At 37.8% G+C, this 14,502-nt stretch overlaps 1 protein-coding gene across 15 annotated transcripts in view; it reads right to left on the bottom strand.

Annotated features, from left to right (window-relative positions):
- RBPJ (recombination signal binding protein for immunoglobulin kappa J region) overlaps positions 1-14,502 on the bottom strand; it is a 115,938-nt gene that overhangs the window by 52,194 nt on the left and 49,242 nt on the right. Inside the window, exon 1 of one of the 15 annotated variants that reach the window (XM_057302044.2) lies at positions 6,760-6,804. The exons of 13 other annotated variants lie outside the window; for them this stretch is intronic. The gene's annotated coding sequence lies outside the window, so the exon portion shown is untranslated. Of the gene's footprint in view, positions 1-467; positions 543-6,759; positions 6,805-14,502 lie in introns of those variants that run through there. One more of the 15 variants, XM_063603748.1, reaches the window with a different exon arrangement.

The raw sequence follows: 14,502 nt of genomic DNA, 5'->3' as shown, positions 1-14,502 counted from the left end.
TACACAAAATGATACATCCTTCTAGGTGCCATCCTAAGGCTAGAAATCTCATAAATGTTACTAAGATCAAATTGCTTCTTCTGTATATAATAAGACATTTCTATTAATTGCATGCAATCCTGATCTTTCTAATGCATATGCAATCACATTCCTATTTATCTCATTAAAACTAATGGTTACTGTATATATTGGAGTATGGAAAGAATAAGAAAATTAGTTTTCTGAAAAAAACTCAAAAGGAATGAGGCAGGTTGACAATGCATAATTTTAGCTGGGCGCAAGAGCTCACGCCTGTAATCTCAACACTTTGGGAGGCCAAGGTGGGTGGACTGCTTGAGCACAGGAGTTCAAGACCAGCCTGGATAACATAGCAAAACCCCGTCTCATCTAAAAATACAAAAAATAGCTGGGTGTAGCAGCTGGAGTCTGTAGTCCTAGCTACTTGAAGGCTAAAGTGAGACGATTACCTGAGCCTGGGAATGGAGGCTGCAGTGAGTTGTGACTGAGCCACTGCACTCCAGCCTGGGCAACAGGATTGAGACCCTATCTCAAACACAACAAAATAAAACAAAAAAAGACAATACATAATTCCGAGGTCACAATCAAACTAAATTCTAATTACTTAATAAATCTCCATAGGGATACACATTAAAAACTGTCAAGTTATGCTAAGGTACTACATGCATCCTGCACTTACCAAAGTCCACTTCCACTACTAATTTGATTAAACAAAATTCATAATGTGGTATTTATTTTATGCAACCAAAATAATCATTTCTCAGCAGAATGACAGCAGTCAGCTATCAATTACTCACAGCTTGATTATAATTTAATGAATTATAAATCAATAACTGATTATACTGTCTCTCCATCTTGAAGTAGGGACACTGGGAAAGAAGGTACACATTTTTTATCTTTATTTGCACTCTATTTTAAAAATAAGGTGTCTACTGACATAATCTTGTTGAGAATCAAACCAGAAATAAGTTGGACCAATCATGTATAGGCAATTATTATGTAAAACATTTTTGATAATAGGTATATGGTGTATTTAACAATGGGAAAAAAATCAATCCTTACGTGTCTAGGGGCCCTTTTAACTCCATGAAATGAGTTAATTCCTCATTGTAACAAAGAATCGCTGCTACTACCCAACTTATCTTTTTGCTAAGTATAGACTGTCAATATCTCACTTGCATGAGTAGGATTCTCAAATTTTCTGCATACTATATAAAATCTAGTTTTAATTAAATGTAATAATCCTGGCATACATTTAAAGGAAAAAAGTTATGATTCTGGGCTTTAATAACAACAACAACAACAAAAACAAAGCAAAAATGAACCAGGATATAGTTGATTTGTAAAATGCCCTTTCCTTCTTGCTCTATGTTCTGTATACTTTTCCCTCAGGCTGACAGTGGGAACAAAGAAAACATCTGCTTACCATCACCACCCAGTAAGGCTCATATAATACCATGGCTCAAGAAAATTTACATTCTTCACCATATATATGTCATAAGTAAAATTTAAAACTAGCAAATTCATTTTACTTTAATTTCACTAGCTTTCCTCTTCTAAGAAAACAATGATTTTATATTCAAAGTAAGAACAGCTGGGGAAAATGCTAGTTAGTGTAGGTAAATCTGATTTCATACACCTGGAAGTATGAGATTTTTTTTAAAGCTGCAATCTATCGTTAAACATGGTGCTTCCTACCTGTAAATAGTATTGAGGTTCCCACATATCCTCCAATCCATTAGAATTTTCAAGTAAGTAAAAAACCTGCATACACATTAATATATATACTTCTGTTTTGCTCACAGAGGAGGTATTGTTTTCTCCCAAACCACATACATTTGCTTCTATATACTTCCTTAAATAGGTGAATATGACCATAAATGTACTGAGGACAAATGTGATAAAAGTTATCAAAACTACACCATCTTAACACCTTTTCTGGCTAACAGATGCTTCACATAGGAAAACCAACTCAAAAATCACAAAAAGAAGGAAAAAAAAAAACAAGAAAAAACTTTTTTGAATACAGAAAAATATAGTAATTACACTGCTACCAAAAAAAAAAAAAAAAAACCAAAAAGCAAAAATCTAATCTATCTAGAATGCTGTCTAGTAACAGCAGTAGAACTTTGATTCGAAAAACATAGCTGGCTGAAAAAACAAGCTCACAGGGACACCCTACTTGCCCTTGGGTTGTGAAACTAGAAGTAATTTATTTTTCTCTATTTCACAAATCTTCTATTTAACACAGAAAATGAGATAAAATAATGGGATTAAAACTAAATAAGACAAGAAACACGGTGAAGTATGTGCTGGAGAGAAGTTTTAAAAAAGCATCAACAATCCAAACTCATAATTAAACTAAACTTTACACCAATCTGCTGTAAACAGTATATAAATTTTAGGCAGCTCAAAAGTACTGGGATTTCTGAACCATGAAGCAGCATTTGATTGGAGAAAAAATAGGCCACCTGATCCATACCCCCAAGGCAAATATGAACCAGAAGAAGAAAACAAATAGGTGATATACATTATTACTATATTCTATGATAACAAATAGTATGAAAAGTTAAATGATACTAAGAAGCTGCTTAGTAATTTACACACACACACACACAAAAACATAACAGGCTCATTAGTAAGACTACTTTTGCTCCCTGTGTCCAGATTTGTTCATTCACCAAATAGTATTGAGCACCTCTAGTAGGGGGACAATTATAGGTAGCTGGTATACATCAATGAACAAGACACACAAATCTATCTCCTTATGGACCTAATATGCTATTACAACAAATGAACAATGATGTATCTTCACAGATGTTCATCTATATAATTTATAAAAACAAAACATTCAGAAACTACTTAAATATTGTACCTATTGAATATGATTGAAGAGGTTAATATTTGAAAATACATTATTAAATAAATATGTAATTTTACTTTTAAAAGTTTACTCATTCTCCACCCACAGGTGCAGAAAATAGTTTAAGTCACACAAGAAGAATAAGACACTATGTCAGCCTTTGTCCTATTTCAATTTCTAGTTTCGAACCTGCTCTTACCTTAAAAACCACATTTAATGGCAATGCTGCTCGAAACTTGGCTAGGTATAACCAGTTGTCCTTGGCCACTAACAAAGGTGATCAAAGCAAGATGTGTTCTGGACAATCTCATCTATTAAACATGTTTTTAATGAAGAAACATCCTATAAGATGTTTCTTTCTTAGGCACTATGGCTCACACCTGTAATTGCAGCACTTTGGGAGGCCAAGTCAGGAGAATCACTTGAAGCCAAGAGTTCAAGACCAGCCTTGGGCAATAAAGCAAGACCCCCATCTCTACAAAAATATTAAAAATTAGGCAGGTGTGGTGGTTGATACGGTTTGGCTCTGTGTTCTTACCCAAATCTCTTGAATTGTAATCCCCATAATCCCCACGTGTCGAGGGAGGAACCTGGTAGCAGGTGATCATGGAGGCGGTTTCCCCCATGCTGTTCTCATGATAGTGAGTGGGTTCTCATGAGATCTGATGATTTCATGTGTTTGACTGTTCCTTCTCCACACATGCTCTTTTTCCTGCAGCTTTGTGAAGAAGGTACTTGTCTCTCCTTTGCCTTCTGTCATGCTTGTAAGTTTCCTGAGGCCTCCCCAGCCATGCAGAACTGAGGCAATTAAACCTCTTTTCTTTATACATTATTCAGTCTCAAGCAGTTCTTTATAGCAGTGTGAGAACAAACTAATACAGTGTTGCACGCCTGTGGTCCTAGCTACTTAGGAGGCTGAGGCAGGAGGACTGCTTGAGAGGCGGGAGGATTGCTTGAGCCCAGGAGTACCAGGCTGCAGTGAGCTATGATCCCACCACTGTACTCCAGCCTGGGCAACAGAGTGAGACCTGGTGGCAAACAAAAACAAAAACAAAAAAACCCACATCCTATGGGGTAGATTTCAAAGACATGCCATGCAACTGGCCACTACAGGTGAAGAAATGTACTTCCTTCTCATTATGTTTGCTGTACAGAAACATCTGAAAAGCACCATTTTCTTATTTTATTTATTTATTTTATTGAGACGGAGAGTCTCACTCCGTCGCCCATGCTAGAGTGCAGTGGCACAATCTTGGCTCACTGCAACCTCCGCCTCCTGGGTTCAAGCAATTCTCCTGCCTCAGCCTCTCGAGTAGCTGGGATTACAGGCACCCACCATTATGCCCAGCTAATTTTTGTATTTTTGTAGAGATAGGGTTTCACCATATTTGCCAGGCTGGTCTTGAACTCCTGACCTCAGGTGATCCACCTGCCTCAGCCTCCCAAAGTACTGGGATTACAGGCCTGAGCCACCACACTCAGCCTCATTTACTTAATTTTTAAAAGTCCTTTTATTCTACCTTTTTCAATTAAAAAACAAACAAACACCAATGAACTTCTCTTTATAACATTCTGCCAGCAGTTTATGTAAAGAAGCAGGAAGAATGAAAAGATCTAAATGAGGGTAACTAACAGCATCAACTGCAGCCACCCTCAGCATCTGGATTTTTAGGTACCTCCAATATTGTTTCCAGATTTGGTTAATGTCTTTCCAAATATCCATACCTGGAGAGGGATTCCCCTGGGTTAAATCTCTAACACAAGCCCCACTACCCAGACAGCACAAGTAAGCTGTGAGAATACGGGTCTCCATTAACATCTCATATGAAAGCCTTAAATGAAAAGTATGGCCTCAAAAAGAATTTTTTTAAATCTATGGCCTCAAAAAAAGAGAGGCAATCAGACTCTGGGGCAAACTACTCCAATTTCATATATCAAGACTGAATGAGACAAACTGACATCAAATGCCTCCTGATATGGTACATTAAGAAGAATACACCATCACTTCTCTCATACTCTATTACTGCCAAAAACACAGAACCAGAATCTAAACATAAGGAACAAGCCAAATTGAGGAACAAATCCCAACTGTGGAACAGTTGACAAAATGAAACAAAAAACTGAGGAACTGGCCCAGATTAAAGGAGACTAAGGACACACAGCAAAAAGTCACCCAGTTAGTAACATCAACTTCGAAAGAAAAATGAGATCTACATTTCTCATCTCCCCTTCCGCAGTGTATACATAAAACCCACACACCCTACACGTGATTATTAGTGATAATGGGCAGCAGCAAAGATTGTATTTTGCTTTAAAATGCATTATATAATTTGACAAAGAAGTTTTGTTTTGTCTTACCAATTAAGTTTGGCTTAGGTAAACTACAAGACACAAGATAAAATTGCATTCTCTACACATCAACTGATGACCACTCAAGCACCAACTCTAGAATACAAGTGGCTTAAAATAAAAACAGAGAAAGGCAGATAAGTAAAGAATTTACAGAAAAAAATGTCTCAGTAAGCAAATTTCACTAGGGAAACCATTTTAGAAAATATATGCCTGACTCAAACAAAGAATCACATCAAACCTAAGGGTTTTCCACAAAGAGAAATACAATGAAACTTTAAAGAGGTTCCAAGTGTTTATTCAGTTGTTACTAATAACTCCTTCAGACGCCTCACTTCATCTTATGAACTGCCTTTAAAATGGCACACATGCCTTTATGAATTTCAGTCACAGTTCCCTGATGATTTTGTCTGCCTTCTAGTTTGGCCACTGGAAAAAGTAAGATAAATCTTTGGGAGAGGGAAAGCAGTGTTCAAGACCTGAAAAGTGTCACTTGATGAGAGCACACACAAAGTTTATCATACAGGCTAAGGGCATGGACTCAGGAACTAGGTTGCTTAAATTGAAATCCTGGCTTTATTGCAAACTAGCGGTGTGACCTGGAGCAAGAAATTTACTCAAACTCTCTGTGCTTCAGTTTCTTCAATGGAAAACACAGATAAATGTACTTCTAATCAAAAAGGTTCATATATGTAAAGCACTATAATAGTGTCCAGCACTGAGTAAGCCCACTACTACTCTTTCAAGGCTGGATTACTGAATGATACCTAATCTAATGAATACTGTGAAACCGAAATGGTCCCTTCAAAACAAGTATATATTTATACTGCCTTAAAAATACATACAATCAAATATCGATACAGGATTTTATAAAGAACTCCTAAGCTCAACAACAAAGAAACTTAGTTCATAAATAAGCAAAGGAATAGACATTTCTCTAAGGAAGATACACAAGTGGCCAATAAGCACATGAAAAGATGCTCAACCTCATTAATTAGGGAAATGCAAATCAAAACCATGAGATACCACTTCATACCCATTAGGATGGCTCTGATTTAAAACAAAAAACAACAATAACAATAAAGTAACAAGGGTTGGCAAGGATATGGGGAAAAGTGGAACCTTTCATATATAGCTAGTGAGAATGTAAAATGGTACAGCCACTATGGAAAACAGTATGGTTCCTCAAAATACTAAACACAGAATTGCCATATGATCCATCAGTTCCACTCCTGAGCATATACTCAGAAAAAACAGAAGCTGGAATTAAAAGACAGCTGTACACTAATATTCATAGTACCATTATTCACAATAGCCAAAAGGTGGAAAACAACTCAAATGTACACTGACAATGAACAAATGGATAACAAAAATGTGGTACATACATACATATGATGGGATATGATTCAGCCTGAAAAGGAAATTCTGATACGTTACAACACAACATGAATAAACCTTGAAGACATGCTAAGCGAAATAAGCCAAACACAAAAGGACAAATATTATATGATTCCACTTATATGAGGTACCTAGAGTAGTCAAATTCATGGAGACAGAAAAATTGGTGGCTACCAGGGACCTGGGGGAGAAGGGAGAATGGAGAGTTATTGTTAAATGAGCACAGAGTTTCAGTTTGGGAGGATGAAAATTTCTGGAGATGGATGGTGGTGATGGTTAAGTACATTCACAACATCAATGTACTTAATGTCACTGGACTGCAAACTTAAAATTGGTTAAAATGGTTAATTTTACATTATGTATATTTTACCACAAAAAAATATATTTAGTTTGTCCTTAAACTATGGCTTAGAGAGGGATAACTAAGCTCAGCTGTGAAGGGTCCTATGTTAGTGCCAGGTCAGGTGGCTCCAGCTGCCCAGTAACAGAAAAAACAGACAAGTAGTTGTCAAAACTAGCAATAAAAAGGAACCTGAGGAGTATATGTATGAATATAAATGGTTCCTATTACCATCAAGGTAAGGATACAAAAGGAGAGAGAAGCATAGTGAAGTCTGTTCTAGAATCCACGCCTCCCTAGGAAGGGCGGCCAGAGAGCACGCAGCAAGCATCCCTTTCCCCTGGCTTGCTACATGATGGGCTTCGTGCCTGCTTTGTGTGCGTCCCAACAAAGACTGATGGGGACTGAACATCTTCCATGGAAAATCCACAATGTGATTATGGAAAACTGGCTTGTACATAGAAGACGTCACACAGTTTTTTCTTCCTTGCATTTTCTCTCTTATTTCTCACCCTCACTTCAAATTGTTTAAGTAGTGAAATTCTTTTGCCTATTTCACCTAAAACTGAGATGAAGAGGAATGAGGGAGAATGGTAATAATTAACTGTTCTCCTAGATTCTGGTTCCTTTTCCCTTTCACTATTCAACACACATGTAAGTGCCCATTAGGTGTTAGGTACCACACTAGACACTTGGAACAGATAGCAGCAAATAAGAAACACTGTCTCTATCCATATGAAGTACATTACAATAGCAGCTACTGGAGGGCAGGCATTATATTACATACTTTGCATGCGTATCTCACATCATACCCACATTATTCTTTTTTTTTTTTTTTTTTTTTTTGAGACAGGGTCTCCCTCTGTCGCCCAGGCGGGAGGGCAGTGACGTGATCTCGGCTCACTGCAACCTCCACAGGCTGAAGTGATCCTACTCCCCAGTAGCTAGGACCACAGGTGCGAGCCACCATGGCCACCTAATTTTTGTATTTTTTTGTAGAAACAGGGTTTCACCATATTGCCCAGGCTAGTCTCAAACTCCTGAGCTCCAGTGATCCCCCTGCCTCAGCCTCCCAAAGTGCTGGGATTACATGCATGAGCCACCGTGCCCAGCCCTCACATCAATCTTACCAGGTAGTTATTATTATCCTCATCATACAGATGAGGAAACCAGCTTAGAAACTACCTTGCGCAAGTTCATATACTGGTAAATTCAGTTCAAAATGTTAACTAGATTATAATGTTCATGATTTTCCACGTACTCTGCATTAGGACAGAATTTAATTGCATTTCAATTATGGACACTATGTTGTGAAAAGAGTGCCAGGGGCCGGGCACACTGGCTCACGCCTGTAATCCCAGCACTTTGGGAGGCAGGTGGATCACTAGGTCAAGGGATCGACACCATCCTGGCCAACATGGTGAAACCTTGTCTCTACTAAAAATACAAAAATTAGCTGGGCATGGTGGTGCGCACCTGTAGTCCCAGCTACTCGGGAGGCTGAGGCAGGAGAATTGCTTGAACCCTGGGGGATGGAGGTTGCAGTGAGCCGAAATGGTGCCACTGCACTCCAGCCTGGTGACAGAGCGAGACTCCATCTCGGAAAAAAAAAAGAAAAGGGTGACCGGATATGAATTTTTATGACAGAATTGTAAAGTGCACTAACTGACCTAAAACCTTCTATGATATAGCACTGATTTAGTGTGAGTGAGGGAGGCAACAAAAAATCTGAAAGGAAACTTTCTTTCATTACCTTCCCAAACCTTCAGTACTGACTAAATTTTGGAAGGGTAAAGAGTAAATTTTTCCTTGATTACTAGAAGTAAGAAAATGTTTTCTAAAGCTGTAAACATGGCAGAGCATGGTGGCTCACGCCTGTAATCCTAACACTTTGGAAGGCCGAGGCGAGTGGATCACCTGAGGTCAGGAGTTTGAGACCAGCCTGGCCAACATGATGAAACTCCGTCTCTACTAAAAATACAAAAATTAACTGGACATGGTGGTGTGCGCCTGTAAGCCGGTGGCGGGCACCTGTAAGCCCAGCTACTCAGTAGGCTGAGGCAGGAAGAAAGGCTTGAACCCAGGAGGCGGAGGCTGCAGTGAGCCAAGATCGTGCCACTGCACTCCAGCCTGGGTGACAGAGCAAGACTCCATCTCAAAAAAAAAAAAGTAAAAAGTAAAAAATAAAGCTGTAAACACAAAATTCAGGAAATCTAAAGACATCTGTTATGGGTGCCACACCTTGACTACATAGATACACACATAAAGACACTTGTGTGTGCACATATATGTATGTCATAAATCTGATGCTGAAACAATTTCTCTTGCATTTTTCCTGCACAAGAGCACTATGTTACAATTGCAGTAGGGACTGTGACAGTCTTCTGAATGTACGGCTTACACTATCAATCAGAATTCTGCAAAGAACGCTTTTTTTCTAAATTGAAAAAGAACATGAATCTACATAGAGCTCCATTTACTGAAGAGGTTTTGTGTTCTTTTTTCTGTTGGTAGAAATTACACAGACACAGTACCAGTCCAGCCTCCATCAAACCATGTTTGGCCAATTTCTTAGCACCCAAGCCTTTGACACACAGTTTGGTATTTTCATGTACTTGAATCCAGCAGTGCATCTTTCCTTTTCAATAACAGAGACCAGAGCATTTATGGAGCCCTTCAGAATAAGGCCTAATGCACAAAGGAAAGACCATCAGTCAGGTTTATAAGGGGTTAAGCTACTTCAGAGAAGCCTGCCCCTAAGGAAAAAATTAAAGATGACAATTGCCACTTTTAAACACATATAAAATAGGACATTGTAGATATTCTACACGAGTTTAAAAATAATGCAATAAACTAAAATAAAATGATGGGAATCAAAATTCCTATGTTCAGAATGGGGGAGAAGAGATTTCCAAAACATTTTATGTAACACCATTACATGAAAAAGGAAATGCCTTTTTTGCTTGAGTGTTAATACAAAGCAATACATTTCTTCTTTTGAATTGTAACTTACATTATAATGATCAAACCTACATTTGTGGTAAAAATGAAAACCACTTTGAAGAAGCGGTCTTAACCACAATACAAAGCTTATTGGCTTTCTGCCAACGTGTATCTGAGCCATTAAGCTGTCATGTTGCCTTCCTGCATTGCTAGGACCAAAAGAGCAGGCCCACCAGCTAGTATCTGCTCACTCAAGCCTCACAGGAGGCCATGAGGCTCTGAAAGGGAAAAAAACAGCACAGGAGCACAAGGCTTGATGGTGCAAGATCTAACTGCAAGCTGCTTTGCCTTGGGTAATACTACAAGCTCATTAATGCTTCTACAAACATCTGACAATGTTTGCCTTTGGAAAGGTTTGGAATTGAGACTGGCCAGATCACCAAGCACTGATTGAAGTACACATCATCAGTAACTTATGGAAACACTAGTATAGGAGGGAAAGCCTTGAGAGAGTGAGTCGGGGTGGCAATGCAGAAGACAAGAACAAGGCCCCTAGGAAGTGGACACGATTTTCAGAGTTTTGAGTCATTCATGTTATGTATTTACTTGATACTTTGCTATGCTACGTATGAACTTAAATTGTACAAGCTGCAAAGGCGTTGTGTTACAGAGTTAATTTACTAGTTAACTGTCTAGTCAATCGCCCTACGTCAAATTGCTTAATTAAGAAACAAGAGACTAGTTTTTCTTTAAAGATGAGCTCCACTGTAGCTATTTAATTCTTAATATTCCTTCTCTCACCAACTTCTGCACAGGCATGTTTCCTAAAGTCATGTGGTGTCTCTACTGTCTACAGCACTAGTACTACTGATCTCCTCCCTCATCTTGCCTTCCACCACAGGCAGTTCACTAACAAATTCCATCAACTGGATTTCCAAATTATCTTCTCTATCTCCATTCTCTAAATCTGTAAGATTAGATGAAGTCTCATTGCCACTTATACCTGTAGCTTCCTCAACTGGCTTCATATAGCAAAGTAAATGAGAAAGCAATAGACAAAATACATCTCCTTATGTGTATTCTCATTTAAGTATCATTAACAATCCTGAGAGGTCAGCATTATTTCTAATTAAAAAAGGAAAAACGAAGGTCGGAAAGCCACAAGGTGAGGGTTTCCCTCATTCCTGACTCTACAATGATCAACAAAGGTTAAAGATAATGAGCCCCACATATAAAACAAATAAGGAAGCCATATTCTGTTCCATAAACTACTTATATTCTTTGCCTTTCCAAAATAATGACTTTATCCCAATTCACTGATAACATTTATTCTCTTTTCCCAGTAAACAAACCACCTATCATTATTTAATGTTTCAAAGAAATCACATCTTAACCTGTAATTGATTTCTCAGCAAACCAAAACTGTTGAATCCCAAGGATGAAATACTGTAATATTCCAATTTGAGAATATGAAGCAATACCATAAGGTGAAATAAACCAGGGAAATCTGTGTTAACAGCTGTAGGGATCAGTCAAATTCAGACTCCTAAAGAATTATAACTAAGTAACCTAGCAATGAAGAAAATGTCATACCACTGTATTTGTACTGAGAAAAAAAAAATGCCAACTAGTTTCCACAATAAACTGGAAATGCACACTCAATATTTTAGGCTATAACTTTTAATCCTGGGCAGTATTTTTTCTTAATAGCATACATGCCCATTAGAGAAATATGGCCAAAGTTATAAGCTTGTATTATTCACATTCAAGATGACTCATGTGTGTACAATATTGAGTTCTCAAATACAAATCTGTATGCAGTAGGTGCTCACTATATGAATAAACTATAATAGCAAGTCATCTGTTAAAACACATGCAACCAAAACAAAAAGATTATTATGGAATTTTATCTATTAAACTACATTATTATTTAGATCAATTACAATTTAACATGATTAAAGCACAGTTAAATTAAATGATGATTTTAAAAAACTGATCTGTAATGTTTAAGTTAATTTCCACGATGGAGAAAAAAATTGTAAGTTGACATCAACTTTTCAATTTTTTTTTTTTTTTTTTTGAGATGGAGTCTCGCTCTGTCGCCCAGGCTGGAGTGCAGTGGCGCAATCTCGGCTCACTGCCAGCTCTGTCTCCCAGGTTCACACCATTCTCCTGTCTCAGCCTCCAGAGTAGCTGGGACTACAGGCGTCCGCCACCACGCCCGGCTAATTTTTTGTATTTTTAGTGGAGACAGGGTTTAACTGTGTTAGCAAGGATTGTCTCGATCTCCTTACCTCGTGATCTGCCGGCCTCGGTCTCCCAAAGTGCTCGGATTACAGGCGTGAGCCAGTGTACCCAGCCCCTAACTTTTCAAATTTTACAATGGAGAGAAAAGGGAACTATTTTACCAAATTCAGGTAGCTAAAATTGATAGAACTATCTTTCCTATGGAGAATGCCCTACAAAGATACAACACTATAGCTTACTGTTATTACTTGCTCCACAAGCAATGTTCTTTAATGAAGCATGTTGCCACTTCAAAGAAGTGATAATCCACATTTTTGAAAGATTCTATAAAGAAGTGGTATCAAGATCTAAATGGGAGTCTCTCAATACACCTTACAAATTCCCTGATGTAGTTTTGTTGAGTCTAAAACTAATTGATCGGAAAATGTGATACACCATGTTCAGATCTCCAGCAATTACACCCAGGCAATTCTTTACTGTAGTAACAATAATATACCACTGTGTTTAAGAAAATAATGACATTATTAAACATAATGTTATTAGTTAACAAATTGATTATCTGTGCTTTTAAAATGTTAGGAGCTCAGGATATAAAGAAGAATTTCAGATTGAAAAGAAAACCTTAATTCTAAGTAAAAATTTGAACTTTGGAACAAAAATCAAGTTGAAAGGGAGTCATTCTAACTGTTAATTTTTCCTATTATTTATCAATGTTTTGGTTTGGTTCTAGCATTTCTCCAAAATTAAAACCACTGGTCCAGTTATTATATTTGACAAGGACTTTATTCTGAAAACTACTACTCATCCTGGATCAGCTCTCTCCTTTTTGGACAATCTCCTAAGATCTAAGATTTATGCTATTCCCAGCATCCTCCTGACTTGATCCTTGTTGGTCAGATAACTTCTCACTTGACCTGCCCAGTTCGCTGACTCAAAAGCAATGTTCACATACTATTCTTTTACAGGCAGAATGTACAGCAAACTCTTTGGTTTGTTCAGGCTGCATGTAAATGAGGAATGGGAGGAGAAGAGAGAGAAAGGGGCTGGAAGGTTGGAAGAGAGGGGGAGGAAAGCAGAGAACACTGGAGTACAAAAGAGCAGTGAAAAAAAAGAGAAAGAAAAGATTGTTTGAGGGAGTGTCACAGCCACCAAGTTGAAGAGAAATAAAAGAGAGCAATGGAGTATCTAGTGGCCATAAAAGGGCAACTGTCCACCTCCTAACAAACCAAATCTGGTCAGTCCCAAATATGGAAATGTTTTAGTTGAAATACAGAGCTTTTCTTCTGTGGAATATGAGCATAGATCACAATCAAATAATCTCACACTTGGATATCTACCACTGTGAGAAAAATCTGGTGAATTATTACATAAACTCTTTCCACATTTTGCTTCCTCAAAATCCAGGTTTTTCTAACAAAAACAAACAAAGAAAAAATCCCAACACTTTTATAGTTATTCTAGAGCTTCCGTCTCTGTAAAATAGGAATGTTAATTGTTAGCAATCTGCAGAGCTATTGTGAAGACTGGGTAAATCATTTGGTAAGGGAAATCTTGTAAGCGCAATATTGATTCATTGTTAGCATAACACACTCAGATATTCTTGGCCTTCAGATGTACCAATCCCCACCTCACAAGAGTTCAGTGATGACAAATTTCTAGAAATTGAAATCATTTCAAAATAAGATTACCTTCTTATATATCTAGCTATTCTCTCAGTTTGTAAATTAAGAGGCTGGTAAATAAGAGTATGACCTGTTCTGCCATGACAAGATAGATGCATGTCTTAAAAACCTAGTAGTATCAAAAGTTCATTCATTTGACTAATATTTGCTGAATATCTGTTATGACTATTCACTGTTCCAGGGGATGGAGTTACAGGAGTCAACAAAATAAGTAAAATCTGCTAATGAGGGTAGGGGAAAGAACAGATTTGAAAAGTAGACCAAGGATTGAAAATTGGCTCCCTACAGAGATAGTGACTGTTTATTTCAAATATGAATGCTTTCAGTGTGTTCTGCTTGTACCCAGTCACCCCCATTTTATAAGCATATTTGTGTCATTTATCTCTGGCCTATCCCTGCCCCAGGGCTAGAATTTCTCACTCAAGTTAGTTTTTCCACAGAAAATTCAACAACAAAGGAGTTTATTTAAAGTTAAATTTCATGCACATTTGATTAATCTAGCTGCTTAGCTGCTGCCACCAACACTTCTACAGGCATTTTTAATCCCCTCACCACCCTTGGGTGCCATCTCTGGCTACTGATCTCAGTTTGGGGCCAACTAAACTAGAATGCAGTTTAGTTTCCTTCTAAAGTACACTCTAGGCGGAGAAATTTACCAAAGA

The sequence above is a fragment of the Pan paniscus genome, chromosome 3, assembly GCF_029289425.2.
Source record: "Pan paniscus chromosome 3, NHGRI_mPanPan1-v2.0_pri, whole genome shotgun sequence".
Lineage (NCBI taxonomy): Eukaryota > Metazoa > Chordata > Mammalia > Primates > Hominidae > Pan > Pan paniscus.
Note: the sequence above shows the minus strand (reverse complement) of the source record. Positions and strands in the feature narration are given on the sequence as shown.